The sequence below is a fragment of the Plutella xylostella genome, chromosome 18, assembly GCF_932276165.1.
Source record: "Plutella xylostella chromosome 18, ilPluXylo3.1, whole genome shotgun sequence".
In the NCBI taxonomy this organism is placed as follows: domain Eukaryota; kingdom Metazoa; phylum Arthropoda; class Insecta; order Lepidoptera; family Plutellidae; genus Plutella; species Plutella xylostella.
In genome coordinates, this window is record NC_063998.1 from 7,834,459 (window position 1) to 7,861,538 (window position 27,080).

The 27,080-nt window shown below is 36.9% G+C and overlaps 2 long non-coding RNA genes across 2 annotated transcripts; one reads left to right on the forward strand and one right to left on the reverse strand.

Moving 5' to 3' along the window:
- The first annotated feature begins 21,710 nt into the window (after positions 1–21,710).
- On the forward strand, positions 21,711–22,757 carry LOC125489871. Its single transcript, XR_007267301.1, has 2 exons — positions 21,711–21,947; positions 22,535–22,757. It is a non-coding gene; the product is annotated as an uncharacterized LOC125489871 (long non-coding RNA).
- On the reverse strand, positions 22,758–23,313 carry LOC125489872. The gene is made up of 2 exons (XR_007267302.1): positions 23,085–23,313; positions 22,758–23,049 (listed from the first exon to the last, which is right to left on the reverse strand). It is a non-coding gene; the product is annotated as an uncharacterized LOC125489872 (long non-coding RNA).
- Positions 23,314–27,080: the final 3,767 nt, after the last annotated feature.

Genomic DNA, 27,080 nt, shown 5'->3' on the forward strand with positions numbered 1-27,080 from the left:
TTACGCAATTTATTTAAGTACTTGGTATTTATTTCCGTCACGTATCGGTATAGTAGGTACGTATCCGAACGTACGTAGGTACGTACATAAACGGATTGTCATCTGTATGGAGAAATGGCGTAGGCAATGCCGATGAAGTGGACGCATCTATACAAAAAATACTGATTGCGATGCGTCCGTTGCGTAAGATGCCGAAAGGTAGACGCTTACCTTAAAACTTCTCCCTCTAATATCATATGGTCACCCTAGCGTCGGCAACTGCCAAAGGCTACAGTGGAAACGGTAGGTAACTGAATGGAGCTAAATTCCACAAGTCTGCGTCGATGGCTAGACTCCAGACCCAGGCAGGACTAATGTGGACTGGACCCAAGCAACTGTATTGATGACGCGGAATTAGGGACACTTTTAACACGAAATTGAAAAAAGTTCGTGGTTGTTATGTAACTGTTTGTGGTCGGTGTAGACGTTTGATTTGCCTACTTTCAGAAATTATTTTTAGTTATTTTACTTCATAGTACTTCTAGGTTATTTATTTTTGTTGTACTAAGTTAGGTTTGTCGGATTCTAACATTTTAAAAGACTAAAATATACATATACAAAATACAGTGGATGTTTCATGCTACCATCAATACTAAAGACGTGACCATCAAGATTATCATAATTTGACTTTCTAATTAATTGACACGCAACTCTGGCAGACAGAAACTTATGCTCTTTGAGCGGCCGGCCGGCCATGCAAGTATAGTAGTTCACTTTGTGAAGTAATATCTACTAAACGGGTACCTGGCAGTTTGCGACTGCTCGCTAGACTTCGTTACGAAGTTGCCACTTTTGCCTCGATGAATAACTTGTGTGCGTGTGTGCGTCGCGTGTGCACATGTGAAATTCATGATATTATGTTGCGAGTGTAATAATGATGTGATGGATTCGAGAGGGTCTTATTGATTGGTATCATGTTTTTTAAAACGTATGCTATGATAAAAGGGTAAGGCGTGAATATCGGAACAGGTCACAACACAACTTTTCACAGCGTCACAAAAAAAACTGAAATAAAAACCAGCGAAATAAAACACCGCACTCATTTTGGCGGCCGCCTATAGCAAAACAGTGTCGTATAGTATAAGAAAAACAAAAGGAATATAGCTCTATTATGTGAAAACAGCCTGAAGAGAACCACACGTTTATATGCGCCGTGGGCTGAATATTTACTGTGCTGAAACATATCCAGTGTATTCTGACCTGGCTTGTAGGTGCAACGTGGGCAGACGGGAGTTCTAATAGAAACGGCCGTGTAGACATTCGGCATATCCAAAAGTATAAATTCTGTCGGTAAGCTATCGAGTTACTTTTTATATTCAAAGGCTTTGCGGAGGGAATGGGCCACTGTTTTCATGGTAAACACGGCTTGATGTGAGAGCCATTTTTGACGGATATTTTTTTGAGATGATAATGTAAACATTATACGGATTTGAACGTCGGGAGCGTACGCCGAGTCGTGTTGATGTGTTTTTGCGCTTAGCAAATGCTCTGATTTTTCTATCAAATAATTTGGATATTTTCTCGTTGTTAACAAAAACAATTCATAGTGCCAGTAGGAGTATTTTTAAATAACATAAATGATTAGGTACATTTACCTACTTTTGTTTTTATTTTCCCTACTTTGATTATTAAGCACAATTTGCCGATATTCCCACGGAACCCTGATAAGCGAAGATCATGTCTTGTATTCAAAGAAGTTCTCAGCTTTTACTATAAAGCCCTTACGTGTGTTATGGTGGAATTGTATTATATCGAATATGAATGTGTGCGGAATATGATAGCACTTCAGCAATTTAGCACTTACTCGGGATTACTGGGAATATCGATAGACAATATATATAGAGCGTGTATTCTAAACATGCTCATTACATGTTTTTTTTAATTTATAATACTTAAATAATATCTGCTAATATACAGGATGTTGCAAAAAGGGTATACATCCGAAACCTACATGTGCAGCATGTTATATCTAAGCCCCAAAATTAACAGAATTTCAAAATTCGTGATAAAATAACATTTTCCATAGAAACTTTTGTTGGTCACGTGACTTTTTTACTATGGAGAAATATCTTTTTTTCACGAAAATGTGACACGGTTTCCTAATTAATTTTATTTACTTTTATAACAGAAAAATGTCTGGCTCTATAAAAACATAAATATTGAACTAAAACTGTAATAAACCTCAGGACCACACAATATTAACTATCTTGGTCTTCCCTACTAAACAAACTGTCTTTGTCCATCCCTCAAACACTCTGCTCCCCTGGTCCAGTGGTCAAGCGTGTGCCCAAGACGACAGAGGTCAGGGTTCGTGTCACGGGGTCCACACAGCCACTGCGTCAGATTAGGGCACGAGATTACCCCTTGGCGTGGACACAGAATAAAATAGACCATGTCAAAGGTCACTGGACCACGGGAAGATCGCTTACCCTAAATTAAATTGAAATGTACCTTTTTTGAGTCTATGAATAGGTTATTTATTGCATAGCGCATATGTATACTAAATTGATCAATAAAGTATTAATATGGTTCTGACTTTTCATGAATACTTTAATGAATCTTTGTGTAATCTACTAGATACCAAGCTACATACCACACAGTATAAAAAATATAAAAGAAATGAAAACAGAATCATTGTGGAGATTAAAACATAAAACTAACCAGACACAAATGTAGCACAGAAAAGCGGCCATCTTTAAACACAACAAAACTATAATTAGACAGTACCTACTACAACAACAACAAAGGAATCCCCATAATGCGTCCTTACCTTAATCTTTTTGTGTGTCCTAATTAAATTACCAAAACCCAAGCGCATGGAAAGTGGACACGCACACATAGACGTCGGCCTTTATGTTGACGCACACACAGACACTACCTCGTTTACGTATAGCGTAGACTGCTTAGGAGTGTGGGTTGTGTGTGTGTGTGTGTGTGTTTTAGTTAAGGGTCGTCATTTCTCTTGGACCCTCCCTGCTAGTGTCCGCAGAAAGGTGAGTTGAGGTGGATTGATATGGAGCTGTTATTTCGGTGGCTTTTAAATTTAATATTTTTAAAGGGTGACTGAAAAAGAGGTACTAGGTATAAGTTGAGACTTCCTAGATCTTGCCATTTAGTACGGTGGATAGAAAAGCTTCTCTATGCTGTAAACGGAAAAACCTAATGAAATAAAAATTTATGCGACAGGTGCTCATTGCCATGAGACAGGTGTTTTTTTTAAGGTTTCATGGATCTATGCAAAAGTTATAGACTTAACTATTTGCTTTCTCTACAAGCAGCTATGTATACCTAATGCATTTTCAGTTAAAGTCTTAAAAAAAGAACCAACAACATTTTGTTATGAGTGTAACGTTTCAGTCGTATCACCAAATAAATGCTTTACATAAAAATAAATAAAAAAACAAGTACACAATAATAGCAGCTCCAAATACATATTACAGACAAACCGAATAGTCCCCCTGCATCCTCCCAGACCGACGGACTTTAATATTGATCAGTGTCCGGCCGCGGTCAGGTATCGCCCGGCGGCGCATGCGTCGTCCGCTTGCAATCTACTTACAACACGAGATGTAAAATGTGATACAATGTACCGGCTACTCCAAGTGGACCTATTTTTCTGCCAGCCAGTGCGTCGAGCGTCGAATAGATTTGTGGTTTTCATCATTTGAATTTGGAATAGAGATGAGACGCTCTTTTGTTTTTAGGTGTGAAGCGTGTGTAGGTTTTTGTTTTATTCACTTCTGTCGTCGTTGTTGTGTAGATGTATAGTGTACGTTATATTACGTAGAACTAAACTACTGAATTTATAAGTTTGACTTGTTATGAAAGCACTTCTGAGAACTAATAAGCAATATGTACGAAAATTTCCACTAGCCAAAAATACATCCTAATCTCCCAACAACCTGTAATCCTTTTAAGAAATCCGAAACATCTTGATAACACACAAAAAAGGAAAAAACCTCAGCATAGAAGCCTCGAACATGATATTGTAACGAGATTTCCCGAGATTTAATATCAGAAAGAAGTCCCTAAATTCCGTATTATGCAAAGAACACTTTCAATATTGAGATTGGTATCCCTTTGGCCGTAACAAGGTTTTATTAGATCCCACTAAAGGGCATCTCCACACAAAGGCAGCGCTACAAGAAACCCTTTTTCTACCTTACTTCAAATATATTAACTGTCCCGCTACCTCTGTACGTGGAGCGACGAATCGCCTGGATATATTATGGCACTTATTAATGTGTGATTCAAATCAAAGTTAGGTATATGAACATTTGTTGTATATTTGTACAGACTTTGTACTGCGTAGACTGTAAGAAAAAAATGTAAGTATTGTATTGTATCATAGATATGATCTTGAAAAGGTATCTATTGTATCTATTGTATTAAGACTTGATTCAGAATTTTTCCTGCCTACATTATTACAAATTAGCATAGGTACTATAAACAAAAAATAAACGATTTAATTTTATTCAGATTATGTATTGACATAACTCAGTAAGGGCCACTTGCAGTAGCATATTAAATCTAGATTTAGTGTTAAATCTCGATTTAGTGTCAAATTTTATATGGACTGACATTTCTTAAATCGACATTTGACACAAAATCTAGATTTAATATGTTTCTGCAAGTGGCCCTTAATCTAGACAGTTTAATACCTATCACGCGAGTGACCCGCTTTGATCTTTTTCGCTTGTACTTGTGTATAGCGAAAAGCCTATGATAACCTCTGACTATCCCTTCGAGTATTACAGTCGCATACATAAATATATGTGTTTGTAAAAGTGTTCTTTACAAACACAAGTATATTTTTTTATTATTGGTAGAATAAAGTGTCTTATCCAAATATTTCGTAATTTACAATTCAGCAAATCATCCCCCACCCCTTGCCAGGGGAAATCATGTCTTAAGCTCCTTCAGATAACGACTAATGCCTCCCGTTGCTAAGAGATAGTTGTGATGGCAACTGGCTACTATTTTACCGTACAGTTAAGATGTTTACAGAAAAAAGTATGTTTTCGGGTTTTACGGTTTAGTTGGAAGGTTTTATAATCTAAAATTGGAAGCCTTTATTTACAGTTATGTAAACTTTGATATATTACCTAGGTAATTAATGTAAATAGGTAATTATTTTATTAATCGATAGAATTATTATTACTTGTACTGAACTAAAGATAGTAGAACTAGTGAGTAAAGGCTTAAAAAAGCATTATTAATATGAATGCGATGTAGGTACATAATACCTACTTAATATGTAAGTACATCGCATTAATATTAATAAATCTTTTAGCATTTTAGGTACTGATAAGGTAATCTAAGCCTTGATTTAGCAAACAAACTTTATCGCTGACCAGCAGCATAGATCTACAAACGTAAAAACATTCCTCTTACAGACACCAAATAACATAACAAAACCAATAAAGGAATGTAACCGGAACGTGTTGTGAGCAAAAATGAATGGCCAAGACAAAAAGCAAACACGCTAATGGCGTCATAACCTAGACGGTAGTATCACCAGCATAATTTGACTCCCCCCCTTGCCCCTAAATGCGGTAAAAAGTAGGAGGAAATCACAGTGCCAGAGGTCTTCGATAGCTGGATATGTATAGAGTGTTACATCGAGCCATTTCCCTTTATTGGCTATTCGGACTTCGATTTTCAAATCTGCCTCGACCCCCATTCGATGTTTGAATTTTAGCGGTCATTTGAATTAATTTGTTAACTATAATGTTCTTACTTAAAATAATATGAAATAACAAATTCATTTAAAATTCTCATTAAACTTTCATTTCTATTTATTTCTTTACGTATAGGACACACCTTACTAATATTTATAATTCGGATGCGTAGAATATAGCCAAAAATTATGAAAGTAGAGGTATATTATTCGACCATAAAAATGTATAACAATAATTCAAGTATAATGATACCAATACTATATTATACAAGTATGTAAACATTAGGTACTTACAAACAATAACTTGCTACATTACAGAAAAATAAACTTTTTAAGTATTTCGTGCCCTGGACGGCGCAAAAACACATTTTTAGAGCTAATTCCCGTCACAGATTGACATCCATAAAGGGGTTGAAATCACACAATTTCCTTTTAATATTTATTTGGGCTATAAACATCGGCACAGATGAGCCCTAAAGGAAGACAAAGAAGTGCAGAGAGCTGTATTCTGCACAGTTGAGCCTTTCTAAAGCTATTGTAACACGTTTGTAAAGTTGTCGAGATATAATAGGCCCGTTTGGACAGCTACACACTTGATTTACTTGATGAAATATATAAAAAGACACATAATCTGGATTATTTTGAACCGTTGAAAGAAAGAAAAAAGAACTTTTGAAGCACCAAAAGTTACCTATTCATTAGATTTTATTAGGATTTAGATTTGACACCAGCTGTCATCCCATACATTTTAGAGCTGTCCAAAGGGGCCTCTTATATTTCGACGACTGTAAATGTAGAGTTTCCATTATTCAATAGGCCAACCTTCTAAGCAATGGTAGGTTTGTTTTAAGTATAATTAAAGGGATTGTGAATATGCAACGTCTACCTAGAGGTTACTTATACATTTTTAGTAGATATTTTTCTATCATAGTTATTATATCGAAACCGGTAAATCACAATTGCTTTAAAAAAGCTGAAATCCACTATGAAATGAATTAGCTGTCTCAGCTCCAAGTAAAACGGGAGATTCGTGGGGGGAGGCGGATTGCTACGAGCCGCTACGACGGCTACAAATGTTGCGGTCAGCGTGGCCCCCCCGTTATGGCGTAGCCCCCCTGCTACGCCGTGCTACGAGCGCTACGGAGAGTAAGTTTGAGGTGGGAAGACTAATTTTCTATTTATAAGGAGGAAGGACACATTTGTTCATTGCACACCTGGGTTGCCGCTGCTGCTTGGATGTTGTAATTTTGCTATTCTAAAATGTAGTAAAAACAGGGTTTCTACGTAAACCATGCCAACGAAATAATATTTTCACAAATGTTTGAAGATGGAAAATGTACTCCTAAATTATATTTTGTTTAGTAGTATAAGACAGGTAATAAATAGGTTTAGTAATATAAAATTGCTGATACGATTGCGAATGCCTATTAATTCGCTTTGATCCAGTTTCATTACGCATTACGATCGTTAAAACTATGATAAACTCAGAGTAAAACTTTCCACTCCATGTGTGAATTCGGAACAGTTGCCACTGGGCAGGAGAGTAATAATTCGCAACTAGGGCAATTCGGACCCTAGCCATTAAAACGCCCTACCACCCCAACTATAAGTTATCCGGTCAAAATTAGCCTCTAACTTCAGAGAATAGAGGTAGAAGTCCCTTGGCTAGGCAGCTAGGGCGGGTCACTATGAATACTGACCGTTTGGTCAGGGAATCGCCCCTTCTTTTTTTTCTCCTTCGCACATATTTTTTGCATTCAATGCGTGTCCCGATCGTTATCGTTTAGGTAATTTCTTTTTTATGTAATTTCTTGTTTTACTTGTGATTGGAGTGTTTTAGTAGAAAATAAAAGTTAAGTTAGTAAGTTCCTTCTCTGATCGAATAGTTGACGAGGTTTTCCAGCTTCTTTAGAGTCTAGGAATGTGTATACATATTACATTAATTTAATTAATAAAGCAAATATCAATAACTTTTGAGAGTTCGTACTTATGAGAATATACATCATAGGTACACAGCGTAGCTCAAAAACAAATTACCTACGTGATTTTTCATTAAATTATTTTTCGTTTCCTTCGTTTGGTAAATTTTCTCTCTGACTCCGTTGGCTTGGTCATCTGCAAAGGATGGGGGAGGATCGCGCTGCCAAGAGGGCCTACCTTGGAGTACCAAGCGGTCCTAGACCAGTTGGCCGTCCCAAATATCGCTGGAGCGATGAAGTCGGCAAGGACCTGCGCCAACTACAGGCAGGCGACTGGAGAGCGACTGCGCAGGATAGAGACCAGTGGCGACTTCTTGTGTCTGAGGCCAAGATCCACTTCGGGTCGCTGAGCCAGCGGAGTAAGTAAGTAAGTACTAAGTACTTATAATCATTTATCTCAGTAGGTACCTTTATACACGGATAAAATTTATATATGATGAAAATATGTGTTTTTCTAACTCCTAATACTTTAATAATCGTAAGTAAATTAAAACGAGCTCCTTAAGCCAATATCAACCTAAACAAACTCATGCATAAACAATATTATTCTAATACTTCGCTATCCACTCGTACATCGCGAATAAAACATACGAATTCCGAGAATAATATAAAATAATATCATCACATCACAAACAACTAGAAAACATATTCAACCAGTCCGCGATATTAGACCTAATAATACTACTCAGCAACATATCGCATGAAAATACGGGAGCAGAGCCATTGTCCTTTGAAAAAGAAATATGACATAACGAAGTCGAGATCTGACTTTATATCAAATATCACGGATGACGCCACATCTCCCTACCCCCTTTGAGGGGAGGCAATAAAAAATAATATATTGGAATATGTTGGAAATAACACAGCTATCCTTCGCAAGGATAAAGACGTTCGTATTTTGACGAGTCCAGTTTCTTATTGTTTCGGGAGATACAATGTTTGTTGTTTTCTTGTTCTATGAATAAATTTCGGTGGACGCGATGGTATGTGCCCCTTTTGTATGAATATTACATTGACATTGATAAACCGCGGTACTGATTCGATTTTGCTGCGTGTTGCCCATGTGTTTTTCGTGATGAATATATGCGATGTCCTACGCAAAATGATTCCTCGATAGTTCCTTTATTAACGGATTTGATCAACTATTGTTAGCGCAAATACACTATCATAATATAATATTTAAGCACTGGCGGAATGTCATGTTTAGAGATACAGTTTGCAGTAAGTATAAAGTGTACTTAAAACTAATATAAATCATTTTTAACTCACCATAAAAACAATGCACTTTAAAACTTAATTTCAAATCAAAGAGAATGATTTGATCACTTATAAGTATAAATCAACTCGAAACACAAATTCATGTCACAAACGACAACACAGTTTGATATTGACGGCATTTTTATGCGCAGACGCAGCGCACCGGTTAAGATTTGAAAATGGAATGGAACAGGAAGCAGGCAGCGGGGTCAGGTAGCAGGGTTAAGAATTAACGACGAAGGGTTAACAACAAAAAAGGTGCGCTTTAATTATTATTACGCCTTAAGGAGGGCATAAAGAACGGTTCTTTTGAAACGCGTGTCAGGTTACGCTCTATGGTTTTAGGGTTTGTCAAGAATCTGTCTGTGTCTTTGTCCGTTTGTCGGTGACCGGTTTTGTTCCAACGTCTTTCGAGTAATAATTGAATAAAAGCAATGGACAAATTAAGTTTTTGTGCCGCCTGTGAAAGACAAGCAAAGGTGTTATTGGAAACTTGGGTGGAAAATGTATAGGTATTATATTCAATTATTTTTAAATAGGTAATCTTAATTTGGATTAACAAGGAATTATAAATTGCGTCAAATAAGTCAGTTGATATCAATATAAAATTATGAGTGAAAATCATAGATTATTTAGATTATAATTCTTAAGTTATAGGAATTATTGTCATTCATATTTCATCATACTGTAAGTACACTAGAATTAATCAAACGGAACTCACATAAAAAGTAATTAATAATACACCTAAATAGAACTTATCATAACTACTTACAATAATGCGTACCTACTATCCATCACACTATACGCCGAATAACATGATAAATATATAATGTCTTAAAATATCTAAACTTTCACAATACAGTTTTTTTTGTGTTAATTTTTCCGTGAGAACCGCTCTACAGTCAAGTTGCACACTGTCTGCGCAACCCTTACCGATACTTAATGTACCTGAAATATTTCCGACCCAATAATTCATTATCTAACAAAAGATAGAGTTACACACAGTCTAGTAATAGTAATAACCCTTTTGCGAACTCGTTGTCAGTGTGACCCCTTCGCGAATTCGTGCACACAAAAAAAGTAACACAAATATTTATGAAAAAAACGTTCTCTTTTCAAAAGTTTGTGACACTGGCCATAAATTTCATAGCAACACCTCCCCGCGTGAGTTCCTAAATTATAAAAAACTAAACAATAATTACACTCAAATTTTATATTTTAAAAATGTTATGTGTTGTAGAATATTAGACTACACGAGTGCACTTTTTTATACCTTATCATAAGCAAACGGCACAGACTGCCATAGACATGTATTTTACGGTTTCTTCATTTATATTTCGACAAGAGTCAACTTTACCCAAGTCAAAGTGAACCTACCTGGCTTACCTGCATACAAACTTTAAGAAACTGTCCTCTACGATTATATATGTTATAGCATAGACTAATGTATTAGTCTATGGTTATACTATAATTACATAGAAAACAAACTGAAATAAGCCATACAATAAAATCGGCGTACAAACCGCGCGTTAACACAATTAAAATAACAACAGAAACACACTCTTACACTGAATAGCTCTAATTTGCATATAGTGTAGATCTTGATAACATTTCAATGGAATACTTGACACACGCCACTCTTGAAAACACAAATCATTCGCCTAATTTGAGAACTGTACCAGCCGTGGAGATGTAGAGATACGTCAACGGCTCTTCAAATTCAAGCAGCTACGAAATTTATTTTGTTTCATGATTTTGTAAAAAATCTTATCCTCTACACCGTAACAGTAAGTACTTACCCAACAGTTACGGTCATATTTTTAATAAATTTGATTTATCTACATATTTTATTTACCTATTTATGTATATGTGTTAAATGTAATTTAGTACCCAATCAATTGTAACTTTCTTCCAGTTCCAAAATTGCATAAACAATTCGCAGTTAGAGTAACGACCATCGATCGGTACGTGAATTCTATCAAAAATTAGTACCTTCCTAATCATTTTTTACCAGCCAGCTCTATCTTAACGGGTAGAATCTCGGATATATCATTCGAAAACTCAATTTAAATAAAGCACTTAAAAGCGTAAGCTGCTCCCGCGATCACATTGCGTGCTTTATCCACGCCATTATTGATGAATAAACCACAGACAACGCGTTCGAACTTTGAATTATTACCGTTACGCATCTGCCGCGCAAAACCGTTCGCATCTTTTTTAAATCAAACATTAGAATAGACCCTCTATGCAAAATTCAATGGCGGATTTAGACACCCAAAGGCCTAACGTTTCCTATTATTAAAAAGTCCAAAAATGTATGCAAGGTTTAAGTCTGTATTGTTGTAAGAATAATACTATTGGATACATTAAAAAAATGTTGTTAGGTATGTCTATAACTTATACCTATAAGTAACAAGGTTTTGTCATGACATGAGTGTTGAGTGGTGTGTGTAAAAACAATAACAGTCATTCTAATGCATATTATACATAAATCTATCCCACTATGTCTCGGTAAATATCTATAACATAAAATACATTTATAAATAACACTTCAATCAGGAGAGTACAATTTTCACACCGCTCACCTTTTGACATCATAACACCATAACATTGCCAAATTGTTGGCAACAAAAAACATGAAAATGGGGTTAATTCTCAAATCACCGTGTTTTGGGGTAAAATGCTCCCTTTCAAACTAATTATATTTGTATAGTGTTTAGAAGTATTTGTTGCTCTTTTTTGTGAATTTCCGTAATTGATAGGGTTCAGAACTGCGACTTTTTGTAAATTGTTTGTTTGTAGTAATGCAGTGATTGAAGTTATTTATTGATGTGTCACTATCCGGTGAGAAAATTTAACTGACTTTTTGAAATTTTTGAGCTTGAAAGTATGAGCAAAGCATTTTAGAAAATTTGTTAAGTATAGGTAACAAAAACAAATGTGGATTACATTTTAGGAAGGTCGTTTTTGGTATTATACGTACTAAGTAAATACACCTTTAACCGTCAAATACGGAAATCATTTGACACTATAAAACGGATGCTATAACCGTTACATAGCCTACGCATTATGCAATATGCATTACAAGTAAAAATACCCCTAAATTATGACAAATATATTGAAACCATAAGGCAATAATTTATTTAAGGACTTGAAGAGAGACTTACTATAATACTTTATACATTCCAAAACCCTGAAAAGCAGTATAAAACTCAACCCTTCAATGCACCTTTCATTTCGCAACAGTTGCAAAACTTGTGGGACTCTACAAATCCTTTTTTTGTGCAGTCAAAAAAAATAGTCACAATCATTGTATTTAGTATTTTGGTAGCTTACACTTTCGAGCCATTCAGGTTTTTTTTCGGTAGCGCCCAATTCTTTGTAACGAGCTGGAGTCAACGAGTGTACAATACTTTTTTGACGACTTTTTTTTGCAAAATCCTATTTCTCGGATTTAAAGGGATTTAGATACTTTGTTGTGGCAACAATGATGTTTATGGAGTTTGATATTGGGTTTTTTCTCACGTTTCGGTGGTTTTTGTGTTGCAAGAGTGGTGCCGTGATGGCGGCGTCTAGGACTAGATGGCTGATTTCATGTCTTCAAATTCCAGTTAAGTTTGAATTTCCACCATCACACTTTCAATAAAGATACATCCAATCAAAAATATACATTTCAAGAAACAACAAATAAATCAAAAGCCCCCATAAATCAGAAGATAACACCATTGCACAGGAGAACATTTTTTGGGCGACAAATTCTAATCAGTTCCCGACAGCCCCCCAACTATTGCCAATCTCACGGCCCCTCTTCTTGGCTTATCAACATTCGGACACTATAACAGGCCTTTCCTAGCCTCATACATATTTTAGGGGATACCTACACCCTTTGGTCAACTGTCAGTAATGATTTGCTGTTTTCCCCCGACTTACGCCCCCGGTAACCTTACACCAGTTTATCTGTACCTCCCTCATGCTTCCCTGTCATAGGTGTCAGGGACCTAGACATATTGGGCAGCTTGCGTCCACGGGGGCGTTTGAAAAAGTTAGATTATCTACTATTTTTTCGGACGCCACGGAAACCGGGGTGGGTATCGGTGGAAAATATGGCTTCCTCTTCGTATATGTTCGTACTTTTTTGTAGTTTTTCGATTTCGTGATGCCATTTTATGAGATCACGAGTCGGTGGCTTCGGGCAGCATAAACCTTTATTATACGGTGGGCGTGCGCGATGTCTTAACGGCCGTGGGTGAATATGTATTTACTATTGGATTGCGTATTGCGGAGATTTTTTATGTTGTTTATTTCGAATTGTATTTTTTATAGAAATCGACGGGAATTCTTATCACGTGTACATATAAGAAAATAGTGTCATCTAAAAAAATATCGGTAGGATATTTTGTGACAAATAATGATTGATTATTTACACAAAAACATGATAAGAGTTTGTATAACTACTTAATTAATAATAACCCAATTACCAGATACCCAACGTATTTGTGTAGAATACTTATATCTACTTATGTCACTCACAACACAAAACAACTTGATACTTTAGCAAACAGAGCCCATTTTGGTCAGACGGAACTTGAAGAAGCCGCCATCGTGACAACTCCAACGGGCTAAGGATTTGGCAGTCAGCAAACAACGTCTGTGGACTCACAAATAGACATCCTCGAATATCGCATTACTCAACAAAGTCGACCGACCTGGTAAAAGCGAGATTATACATATTATGATAGGACTAATAATCACTGGTGTTCACGAAGTCATATACCACTAGTCCACTACAGCAAATCTCAAGAGAGATAATAGCATCCTTTTCCATTAATCTATTAACCCTTCAATATGCACATCATAAAACAGTTACACGTAACGTAACCCTTCCGACGCGACGGTAAAAAAATAGCACAGTTGTGTTGTGTGTCGTCACATCGTGAGAACGGAACGGAAGATGCAACTGCACCTGGCATCAAACCGTTAAGGTTAAACCCATATAACATTTTGGCGGAAGGGTTTAAGTAACTCACTCCTCAGTCAACAATAGAAAGTTCAAGGGTGATCATGGGTTGCACTAAGGCAGGTGGACCAAGACTCTTCCGTGTAAATTGATTTATTTTACTTTTTATAGCTATATCCGTAGTAACTGTAGTTTTTACGCGTCCCACGATAATCGATCATGTGTAAAAATTTATTGAATTCTATACTTATTAAAAAATAATTTATAGCCGTTATGTTTGGATGATTCTTTCGTAGGTACCTACCTAGGTAATGTAGGAACTTATTTACAAAAAAACAACAACATAAAGTTCTAGAAAAAGATATCAGCAGTTACATGAGTATTCTTGTTTTTCAATTCAATAGGTGGCCCTAGTAATTTATAGACACATAAACAAGAACAGAACTGCCGTAGAGGAGGGCACGACGCCTGATGGAAACAAGGCGGTCGTCCAGGCGGCATTAGTCTTCGCCGGTGAAAGTCGTCCGGAGGGAAATTACCTACCGGTCGCTGCCGGTCCGTCTTACCGCCCCGCGCACGCAAGGGGTTACGCCGGCTCCATACGCTGGCCCCAACGCAGGTCCCAAAGCTATTCGTCCAACGTATGGATCTAGAAAATTGCATTGGCCCCAACGTTGGGGCGAGCGTTGGTAGTTGGCCGGCTCGTGTCGGTTTTATCAAAGGAATCTGCGCCAACGCTGGCGAACACGCCCACACGTTGGCGCTTTGCTCAGTGCTGTTGCAACACGCAACGAGTGCGGACGTCGAGCGAGAATGGATCTCATCCACAAAATCGTCACCTTTATGGAAAAATTAAAAAGCTACAGATTTTATTGAACTTAACAACAAGCACATCCAATAATATGGGACGCAACTCGAAAGGAACATAAAAATCAAAATGTATTAGCTGATGCATGGCGCAGCATTCTACAGAATATGGGCATGATCTTCTCAATTGAAGATTTAAAAAAAGCGGGAATCATTAATGAGCACATATTTATCGCCTCAGAGCAGTTTAGATTTCTGGGACGTCTTCACGTTGGCCCTGCCGGGACAGAACTGGTTTATTAGCCAACGTATGTATGTACGCCTCACCCAATTTGCAGTCCAACGTTGGTATACGAGCGTTGAGACCAACGTGTGGAGCCGGCCTTAACGTTAACACCACCGTCGTCGTGGTGTTACCGCCGCTGCCTGTATCATTATTTCTTAAAGAAATACAGTTAAGTTTTTGTTTCTGTAAAAGTCAGATTAACTTGGAAAAAAAAATATAAATTGCTAGCGCTGCAATAGAACCAATTAATAATGGCACGGAGATTTTAAAGAAAGTTTTATAATTATATTATAAGCTTTGTGATTTATATGTATCAACTAGATTTATGTTGGATTGAATAGTTTTATTGTGTGGCAAAATTTCCTGACACTGCATCATCATAAGCACGTGACCGTACGTAATTATTGCAGAGTATCATAATTAGTCATTTCTCTGGGCAACCTAACTACAACCATTCTCAATTTATCATAATACCTACTTACCGGACCAAAATCTAAAAGTCTGATGTTGTAAACAAAACAGTGGTAGGTATCGCGCATATGGCCAACATACGGGATAGCAGGTGGCAAAAACTAAAGATGCGCCCACATACACAGTATACGTTCCCACACGAAAAGGGTTAACCATGTCTATTGTAAGAGGATATCTAATTTCCTACGAGATTGGCGTAACATCACCGAATATTGTTTAACCCTTACGTAGACGCCGTCTTTTGTTATTTTTTTCGATCCGAGTGCAAAGAAAAGGCGGCGAGTTTATATCCGGCATTTTTTGAGGTTTTGTACCATTTCAAGTGGTATTAACTAATTATGTTCAGTGGATTTCGTTTGTTCAGATTGACTTGAGTGAGTGGCACTGAGTGACGTTAAAATAACGTGAAGTTAATTTAGAGTTTGCTTTTAGATATTTATTCTGCTTTAGAACGGAGTAACTGAGAATTATCGATACTCATACTTAACCTCCTACTTAGGTAGTACATATGTAGGAATGATAGCCTTTATTGGTCATAGCTGTTCCCGCGCGCTTCGCTTCGCATTAAAAAGTTTTCCCGTGGGAATTCCGGGATAAAAAGTAGCCTATGTTCTTTCCCAGGGTCTAGACCATGTATATACCAAATTTCATCCAAATCCGTTCAGTAGTTTTGGCGTGAAAGAGTAACAGACAGACAGACAGACAGACAGACAGACAGACACAGTTATATACTTTCGCATTTATAATATTAGTTAGGATCATTCACCGCCCATGTTAGGGGTCCGTAGCATGGACTCATTTTGCCTTGGATTCAATCTTGTAATACTTATTCATGAAGACCACCTACTTACATATTAGGTTTTGGCAGTAGACACAATACAAGAAATGACAATAAAAATGTAACAAAATTAATATCAACACATTAGAATATATCAATTTTGAGGTTTGTTTGTATATTACCTATGTAGGTATCTCCTGTAAGTCCTCAATTAACAGTAATAGTGCATTATTTAGATCGTTATAGGTACATTTGAATAAGTTAATATTGTTTTTGGTACAAATAAAGAGGATTGTATTGTATTGAATAAGTACTTAAATATTACACCTACCTAGTAGGTACCTAGGGTAAGTATATTGTAACAGAACTGGTAGTCAAAAAAATCCAAATTTAATGATGAGTAGAACCCGATGTGCTATCGGATGTGCAAGCTGTGTCTTTATTCAAAACTCTTTTTTATTATTAATAGTTTTAACCCTTCAAGCCATGACGCAATCGATTGCCGATCACCAGTTCAATACGATCCCCATTTTAAAATTTAAAATCCGATATCTCTTTGGTATAGTTTTTTTTCAACGCCGACGATGCATTTTTAACCCTTCGCCGCCGTTGCGTGTAAAAAAGTCGTTGCATCCCAAAGTTTATTCGACAAGTTTATTCCATGGTTTAATTAAATCGGCCCTTTTGATTAATTATTGGTACATCCTAACTATGTGTAAATATATGGTCTAGACTCTAGACCCTAAAAAAGAACATAGGCTACTTTTTATCCCGGAATTCCTACGGGAAAACTTTTTAAGGCGAATCGAAGCTCTCGGGAACTGGTAACGTAAGTAATATAATAAAATTGGTTGCTTTAGAATCGGTAGGTACCTACTCAGATTTAATTTTGTAATTTAAGTCCATTCATATGCCATTGGTGGTATCAAGACTGATAATGGAATAAAATAATACCATTCATTTTAAGAGAGAAAGAAGAGGTTCTACCTTTTTTGGCCTAAGATTTATTAGCCTAATCTCATATTGCACAGTAACGTTTGGTCAAAGTCTCGTTTCGCCGAAAATCGTATGGCATAAATCTCTTTTAGTAAAAACTTATTTCGCAGGTAGCCTAATAATGGTATGGCCAAATCTTGAATAGCCTAATAATGCTGTGGCATAGGTTATACAAAGTAATAATATTCGTTTGGCTTTAACTTTGATGGAGCGTCTCCCTACATAGCGCAAACTGGTGCCTTGTATTGTTTTCGCTATGTGGGAAGTGATGATTCTACCAAAAAGGTTTAGACCTTACGAGTTATGCGAAACGAGTTTAGGGCAATAAAGATTAGGCTAGATGAGGGGAACCCGAAAGAAGAGTATACCTCGATCCAAAAAGTGTACAAAGTAATAGTTTTTGAAATAAATAAAAAACGAATTATACTGTAAGTTATTAAATCAATATTTTTAGCTAAATGTTTGAGAACCGCTGCCATTCATTGTGTGACCTCATGCTGTACTATGAATGTGACAATTTAAACAAATTCAGAGCCATTTGGCCCGTGGCGGGGTGGAGTTTTTGAGAATTAACCGTGAATATACTTACTGTTTGTAACCGACTTCGAAAAAAGGAGGAGGTTCTCAATTCGTCTGTACTTATGTATGTGTTTTTTGCAATGAACGGTGTGGTCCATGCGGGATGAATATATTAGTCGGTTGTGTTTCATAGGAATTCCGTGCTAAAACATGAACAAAAATAGCTTAACAATACGAGATTTCCGCCTGGTACCAGACCTGCAGTAGGCTGCACAAATATTTTTTGTTTAGTATGATAGTAAAACCCCGTAATATCTTTCTTGCTCTGTTTTGGCCTCTAATGGGTTAAGAAAAGAAAATACTCTGAATACACAAACTACTTAGGAATCAAACTTAGAGCATTTTTCTATGTAGATTCTACTTGGATTCTACTAATACACCCAATAAGATTGTAAATAGTCAGTAGACCGGTACTTTTGGTATTAATTATTAATATGGTGGGTATTATTCGCCAACTGTATCCTACGCTACGTGAACGTTTCCAATTGAAAAGAATACAAAAATCGTCATGTCGTGTCCCCGATAGCCGATAGCTCGAAGTCAGCAAAAAAATTGCTCAAGTAAAAACTCTACCCAAACCTAATAACCCGAGAATATTATCAGAAAGACGTCGGGTCATAACCTGAAATTGGTTTCGGGGTCCGTAAGTCCCCCATTTTATATGTAGCATTATGAAGGCCGTCAAACGAATTCACGTAGAAAATCGAATCTATATACGGTGATATTGCCGACTCCGTCCTGACTGGCTTTAGATAATAAAATAATATATACTTACTTAGGAAGGTGGGAAGGGTATCTTCAGTGTCCCACCTCTCGTTTCGTGGTTTACGACAGTCTAGCGGTAAGAAACGGAAAACTGACGAAGTTTTTTGGTTCATTATCAGATTTTACCCATCATTTACCACCAGCTTCGGACTGTCTTAGGTAAAACATAGTGCAACTTTAATCGCATACACATAATTCTCATCTTTCAATGAAGGAAGGGTTTAGGCCCAGGACCCAGTTTGTTTTTAACAACGTGTGGGATTTATCACGCATGCGGGATTACCCCGCACGCAGTACTTAATACGAATTACGAATATGCTCGCGACAATCGTGATGAATCCCGCACGTTGTTAAAAAACAGCCTTAGTGCTAGTTGTTGGACCCCAACACATGCAAGCCCGAAGGTCAGGCTACTAGGCTTTACGACTGCTACCGAAACATGTCACAACCTGGACCCACGGCTTACGTGCCTTCTGTACTGAAGCACGGAAGCGTCCAGAAAGCAACCAATTGAAATCGGCTCACCATCCAATGAGTGACGGTGCCATGACTGTGTTTAGTAACTTCAATGATCAGTTACGATTACTGAAACTACCTCGACTACGGACGCTTCGGTTATTCTAGAGTCTAGAATAACCGAAGCGTCCGTCGTCGACCGTCTAGAATCTAGACGGTCGAATGGCGTAGTGTCCCTAGTGGCCCTGACTGCTATGCCGAAGGTCCCGGGTTCGATTCCCGGCTAGGGCAGATATTTGTTTAAAGACAGATATTTGTACAAGGGTCTTGGGTGTGGATATTTATATTTAATATGAATTTATCTATGTATTTGTGTAGATATATCAGCTGTCCGATACCAATAACACAGGCTCTGCCTAGCTTGGGGTCGGATGGCCGTGTGTGAGATGTCCCCACATATTTTTATATGATTATTCTAAGTCTGTCGGTTATTAAGTATATAACGGTAATATATATACATAAAGTAATATATATATATATACAAGGAATCGCAGTTAAAATCCATCACGCGAGGCTGCCCACAAGGTTCAATCCTCAGCCCTCTTATGTTTATCCTCTACACAGCCGATCTTCCTACAAACCTGTCAAACTGCAATATACATCTATATGCAGATGACACGCAGCTATATCACTCATTTAAGCACAATTTGATAGACACTACAGTGCAACATATAAACGAAGACCTGGATAAGATATAAACATGGGCTAAAATAAATGCTCTGGTATTCAACCCAACAAAATCCAAATATTATGATTCTAGGAACAAAGAGACAATGCGAACAGATAACAGAGCATTCACCTTGTATAAAAATCAAGACAAGAGAAAGAGTCAAGACAGCTAGAAATCTTGGCTTATTGATTGATGAGGAAATGCGTTTTGAAGAGCATATAAATTCAAAAATTAGAACTGCATTTTTTCGTCTGAAGATTTTGTACGGCATCAGAAAGTTTTTAAAGGAGGTCATAAGAGTTATACTTACAGAGTCTCTGGTTTTATCTTTTTTTAATTACTGTGATACTGTCTATGGTCCGAGACTATTCGATAAAACTAGTCGCGCTATTCAGCGGGTACAGAATGCTTGCACTCACATAACTCCATACTTAAACGAGAACCAAATACTGAAAATGGAAGGACGGAGATTGTTACACCTCGCTGGGCTTATCTATAAGGTAGTTCACACAGGGAGACCCCGATATCTGCATGACAAGATAAAATGGCTGGGAAATGCACATAATATCTTCACCAGAAGCAAACTATGACGTAGAATGGAGATTCCTAAACATAAAACAGCTAAATTTAAAGGAAGTTTCAAATATGCAGCGTCAAAAATATTTAATGATTTACCACCACCATTGCATGAATTTATGACCTATCTATCTTTTAAAATAAAATTGAAAAAAATATTATTAGAAAAACAATTATCTGCGTCTAAAGAAATTTACAAGCATAAACATAAAAATAAGTCTGCATAATATAATATATTATTACCTACATATAATCATACCAAAGCACACATTCTCACAACACCCACGCATACATATATACTAGAGATGCCACGAATATTCGGCAACTATTCGGTATTCGGCCTATTCGGCCAGTTTTTTCAGTATTCGGTATTCGGCCGAATAGTGCGTACTATTCGGGCCGAATACCGAATAGTAAATCATGTAGAAAATGACTTGTTATTTTAATCAAAATTGTGTATTTATTTCAAAATCACAACATTTTAATACTTAAAATTAATCAGTAGTAAGTTGTGCTGGATAAAAACGAGCATTTCAGCATTTTTTGGTAGCCCACGATTGCGCTTTTCATTGTAACCATCCTCAGAAAATAACCTCTCACTATAAACGCTACTTCCAGGTGAAGAAAGATAAGTTTTTGCAAATTTCAAAAGGTTCGGGTATTGTTTTTTGTTTGCTGACCACCACTTGTAAGGATCGGCCATCCGATCTAGGCGAACTATTATCAAATAAAAATTCAACTCGTTTGCCACAGCATTTTGCCTCCTAATAATTAGCATTTCTCATAATATATAATCTGTAGCGACTTCTTCAAAGCAGTTCCAGGAACAAAAAAAGCAGGTTACAGCGCCGAATATTCGGCGGCCGAATATTCGGCGCTTCGGCCGGCAGCGTCGCCGAATATTCGGTATTCGGTATTCGGCCAATTCACTATTCGTGGCAACACTAATACATACACACTGACACACACCACTCACATATAATGATATATTTATTTAGTTAACACAACACCCAGGGACGTGCTGAAAAACAGCCCTGTCACAAAAGATCTGTTTACGGCAGCAAATGCTGAGCATGGCACCTTTTGCCGAAAGTCTGTATTTATAGGAATAATTATGTTTAGAAATAGTATTAGTACTAGTGTTTCTTTCCGCATGTTTGCAAATGTTTCGGCAATAAATATTCTTTTCTTTCTTTCTTTCTTTCACATTGCCATGCGAGTGCCATTGTGGTGGTAGGTAATTAATAAGCGTACGTACATATTCTGAGCTACAGATATGATATCATGATTCCAACTGTATGTTCCAAGTCCAAGTGGTTTACTTTCTCTGTGGCTTCAAGGCAAGAATGTCAACGTTAACTGACGTTAACTCAATGTCACAAAAGATTTTACATCAATAAAAACTTACTTAGAGTATATTATATGATAAAAACATATTTTTTGTACAGCTACTATATTTACTTTTACAGCTTTATTTGTAGCAGTTTAATAAGTGTACCATGTGCATTGTTAACGTAGCATTGGGCTTGCTGTTCGCAGTTGCGATCGTTTACTATTTAGTACTGGGATTTATCAGCCGCTATCAGAACGTGTAAGTGTACCCTTCGACCAGTATCTACCTCATAAGTAGGTACATACTTACATTTATAGCTGTACTCTACTAATGAAGATGGAACGGTATAGTAGTGAAGCACGCATCCTCGGTCTATATTAGTCTATTCGACCATTACCCGTTCCGAGTGATCCCATTATTTTCCCCATTATGGTCTTCTTTTGCGAGCCGTAGGTACATAGCCGTTAGCATAAATTTTAATTGTGAACGTAAAATTACTCAATGAATTTTGTAGGAAAATTTTAGTTCTGCTGCCGACCGCCAGGGGCACTGTTCATATTTACATACAAAATTACTCGATGAATTATACTTCACGTTCACGTTGAAAATTTATGATAAGAATAATATAATAATAAGGCACTGTACAGCGAGCGAGCGGTGATATCGATATCGACCATAGATTTCTTGTAACTTTCATATTCATTTGCTACTTATAGATAGCCCCACTTGCACAAACATATTAAATCTAGATTTAGTGTTAAATCTCGAATTAGTGTAAAGTTTTATATGGACTGACGTTTCTTAAATCGAGATTTAAGATAGTTTATCAGTTTTATTATTTACAGATATGACATAACGATGGATATGAAGTCGCCATCACCAGTATATCTGGCCACGTATACGGAACCCACGCCACGACACGAAGGCTCGAAGTTTCAATCACAACATGCGGAAAACCAGGCTAAAGGCTAGCTTCAACATTTTACGGAACCCTAGTATAGGTCCAAAATCACAAGAATGAACTTTGATCAAGTACATTAGGTAATTAAATGATTTTAAAAGCACAAATTGATCAGTTGAATATCATAATTTATTATTTGTGTAGTTGAGAAAATAACTTATGTCCAAAATTTACATAGAAGAATCGCGTGGACACTGATGAAAGTTTAACCAGGATCCCTACTTGAGGCACTTGTATTCAATGAAGCAATTAAGTATAAAAGCTGCATGACATTCTAATTACCTAACCTAACCTGGCAAGGATATTATAATCATGACCTATGGAGCAGTGAAACGTAACGCAAAATTGTATGGAGCGGAGTTAGTGCCGGTACTGACCACTAGGTGGCGTCTCTCCTTACTCGCCGCTTCTCGATCGGTGTACAAACTCGCAACTCTATACAGTCATGGCCGTTCGCGTATATTTTTTTATTTGTGAAGCAAACTTACTTAAATAGTGCTTATTTATGCTGATTTTAAGAGGTTCCTAAATCTAATATAGAGACAATAGGGGCCACTTATTCGTTTGTGTATACCTACCCAATATCTTTTTTTACGATCCTACTTATATTATTTGAATTTGTTGCTTTGTAGCATATCAAATTAAATAATTTTTTTTTACAAAAAAAAACTTTAAATTATTAATTGGTAGAGGAACCGGCATTTAGGGCGTCTTGCACAACAAAGTTAAATATAATTAAGGGCCGATTTTTCAATGCCAGGATAAAAGGTCAAATAACTATCTAGCGAATAATTTTATTTGGCTGTTTATCGGCTTGGTAGTTGCTAAACCATTTTTCAATTGTGATTTATTCCATAGGTAACTATCTTACCGATTTTTCTACTTGAACTCTGGAAAGGTGAAACAAGTATATGTAGACACCTAGTGCTAAAGCAGGACAGACTACTATTTTGATTGTCAGAGTCAACTGTCACTGTCAAGCCACAAGCCTCACTGACTGTTTTGTTTGGTTGTTTATTGGGTTGTTTCAATTTTGGTATTTATATTTGTTATTTTTGGATCGCAATGGAATCACAAAAAAGAGAGCGTTCGGCGAATTTTAATATTAATGAAGTTACTGTGTTAGTGAGTGGTAGATAAATTTTATTCAAACATGTCATAGAAAATAAAAAGACCGATGCAGCAACAAATAATAATTTTCTTCCATGCAGTCTGCATGGAAGAAAATTGAGTTTCTTTTAACTCCAGTGGTATAACCAGTCCGCTCATTGAAAATCCTTTAATTTAAGTACGAGGGCATCAAAAAAACAATGAAGAAGAAGTCGTAAGAAGAAGTCTTCCCTGCAAAGGCAGGAGATGTACAAAACTGGAGCTGGGCCCTCAAATGCTCCTTCATTTAACGATGTAGAAGAAAAGGTGTTAGGCATTTGCTCCAACATTAGCATTCAACGTATCCTTAATTTAAATTTAATGAATAAAAACTGAAAGAAATAACACCTATGTTTTATTATCAAGTACTGGATGGTTTCTCTCTTTTCTCCTCAGCCTATAGCCGTCCACTACTGGACATAGAAGATCATGCCGCCAAGCAGGAGGGATGTCTTAGATACTTAGGTATATGTAGCATAGGTTACCTACTTATCATAAAATGAAAAACTATAATGTACCTTAATATTTTATTATGAAGGAAATGCTACTACATTCCTCTTTTTTTTTAAATTAATGCTTGAAAATAAATCAACATAATGTTTGTAGTCTGGCGCCTTTCGGCGATGAAATTCTTTTGCATCCCACATGCTGTAATGATCAGTGCCTCGTTTTGACGACTCTGACTTTCTTTTCAACAGGATTAATACATTCGTTCATTACCTACTACCTCTTTTTCGATCGCCAAATCATCAATATCATCGAAAATATCCATTGAAAAGACGATTATTCTCTGCGCTTGTATAGTTTAGAATTGGTATAAACACAAAAAAGAACTTACTTAATAACCTCAAATGTCAAATTATCAATCGAATAAGCACTATCTGGCGGCTCAAGCAGCAGATAGATTTATTCTCCAGTTAACTGAGTTATTGGACGAATAAGTTCTATCTGACGGTTGAAAAATTCAATATTTCGCTATCTGTCGAATAAACGCTATCTGGTTGTCTATCTGAGCATTGAAAAATCGGCCCTAAATCTATGACCTCTTGCTCTGACATTATACTGTCAGAGCAAGAGACAAACTATTTAATTTTATTTAACTTTGTTATGCAAGACGCCCTAAGTGTGGTAGGTAGGAAATACATATTCTAGATATCATTAAGTAGGTACTATCAATATGATATTCGCAGCATTTCATCAAATTAACCAGTTAAGTGGAATTTCACCAAACGCTAAACGTATTTAGTGGCCTGTCAAACGTCTGTCTGTTTAGCGTTTGGTAAAAGTGACTTACTTACTTAAAGTACCTACATAGGTACCGTAGTAATCCATTCCCACAACTAAGTGTACGTATAAGATCAACGTGCATTAACTGGACCCTCGGAAGGTTGGCCGTATGTAGATAAGAGATTTATTTAGCGTAAGCCTGCCCCTACCCCTAACATTTAAACTTGTTTCCCGTAGTGCCCTGACTTTTGGCCTTCGGATCTTTGATTAACAATACTTATACGAGATGGAGTGTCAGTGCAAAATAAATGTGTCCAAAAATAACACCCAACTTCTACCGCTGAGCATTGACATATATATTACTGCGTAAGGACAGGCCAAACCACTCCAGAAAATGGCACCCGCGCGTTGGCCCTAAAATAGACATTTTAGGGCCAACGGTCCTCAGTCGACAGTTGTCTGTGACGGAGAGATAGTCTTTGTTTCTTGTGATAAATATACCTATTTTTGTTGTGAAAGGCTACAAAAACTATGATACGAAGGTCAAAAAGGAATATGAAATATCGTATCATCCTTAATTAATAAATAAACACATTTTAAAGCGATAATTATTTTACTACCAAAGTCTACAATGGCCGCACGATGTAACCTTGTACGGACGTCCGCATGCAACTCACTCATATTATTTATTAAGTACCTACTATCCGATGATGACGGTAAAATATGAACGCACGTACAAGGTTGCGTCGTCAGGATAAGTAGCTCGGCTCTGTCATAGTTCCATCAAATTATGACAGATGGCAGTTATTTTGCTTGTATGAAGAAGGTTTGAGTAAAATGTTCTGAAGGGCGTATCCTTCCTTTTGAAATCATTGCCGCTGAGCCCTTATTTTGAATTAGTTAGGTTAGGAGATTGCCTTATTCATTGGTACAAAGGTTGTCCTTAGGTTGAATTTACGGTTCGACAGTTAACAAAATACTGACAGATTTTTTTCTTTTGTTTTTGTATGTGTCACATCATCTTATTCCGCTTATTCGTATATTATTAGATAGATAGATAGATAGAATCTAAGTTCGTCCGTGAAGCGACCTCAATAATAGTCTATGTCTAAAACGATCATCCCAGTTATTCACCTCTAGAGGTCCTCTACCCACTTTGACTGTTTTTTAAGAGGATATTTTACGGTTGGTCAAACGGAGACACGTCACGAGAATGACCCTTCGACTTGGGTCTGATTACGATGACCAACAATGTAAATTTCAGTATAGCCACAGAATAATAACTAGTACCAGTACAGAAGTCCATCTTCGCAATGGCTTTCAAAGAAATATCCCATAAGCAATAAGATCTAATTTAGATCGCGTTCCAGCCGCACACGTTTTTATTTACTTACCTACCAATTTATTTTTGAGGGAATATGCGCCTTATTTCACTGGACTACGGTGCATAATAAGTTATACGTGGTTATACGCATTGAAAAAGAAGCCACCTTAGGGTTGCCTCAGCACCACAGACTACAACGATTACTAAGCAACGGACTGAGTTTGAAAAAAGAATGTCATGATTTTAAAACAAAATTAATTTGAATTTAGAATACAAAGCTATTCCAAACTTATTTTCTATTGGAAACATAGAACAACGCGGACTCGGGTGTACCCTCGGGAAGCGTCATAGCGATCTTTCTTGATACAAAAAAGTCTGCCAATTTTTGCGGGGGGAAATATTACCGTTTACTATGATTATGTCTCATGGGACATGTCATTATGAGTTTTAATTCCCAGCAATAAGGGTTACGTGAAGTGACATTTAATAATGAACACAGTGTCTTCATTTTTCTTGCCAATGGATGTAAGGTCAACCGGGGCCAAGTCGCCTACGGGGCTAATGCCTCGAATCCATTTATCTTCCGAACCACATATTTTAGAACTACTGGAGTCATCTGCTATCTATCTTTGGAACTCAAACTTTTACTACTGACCAATAGATGTCGTATCCGAGGAAATTTTCTTAAATAATCTGCCATTTTAATTTTTTCCCCTCTTTTGGCCACCTC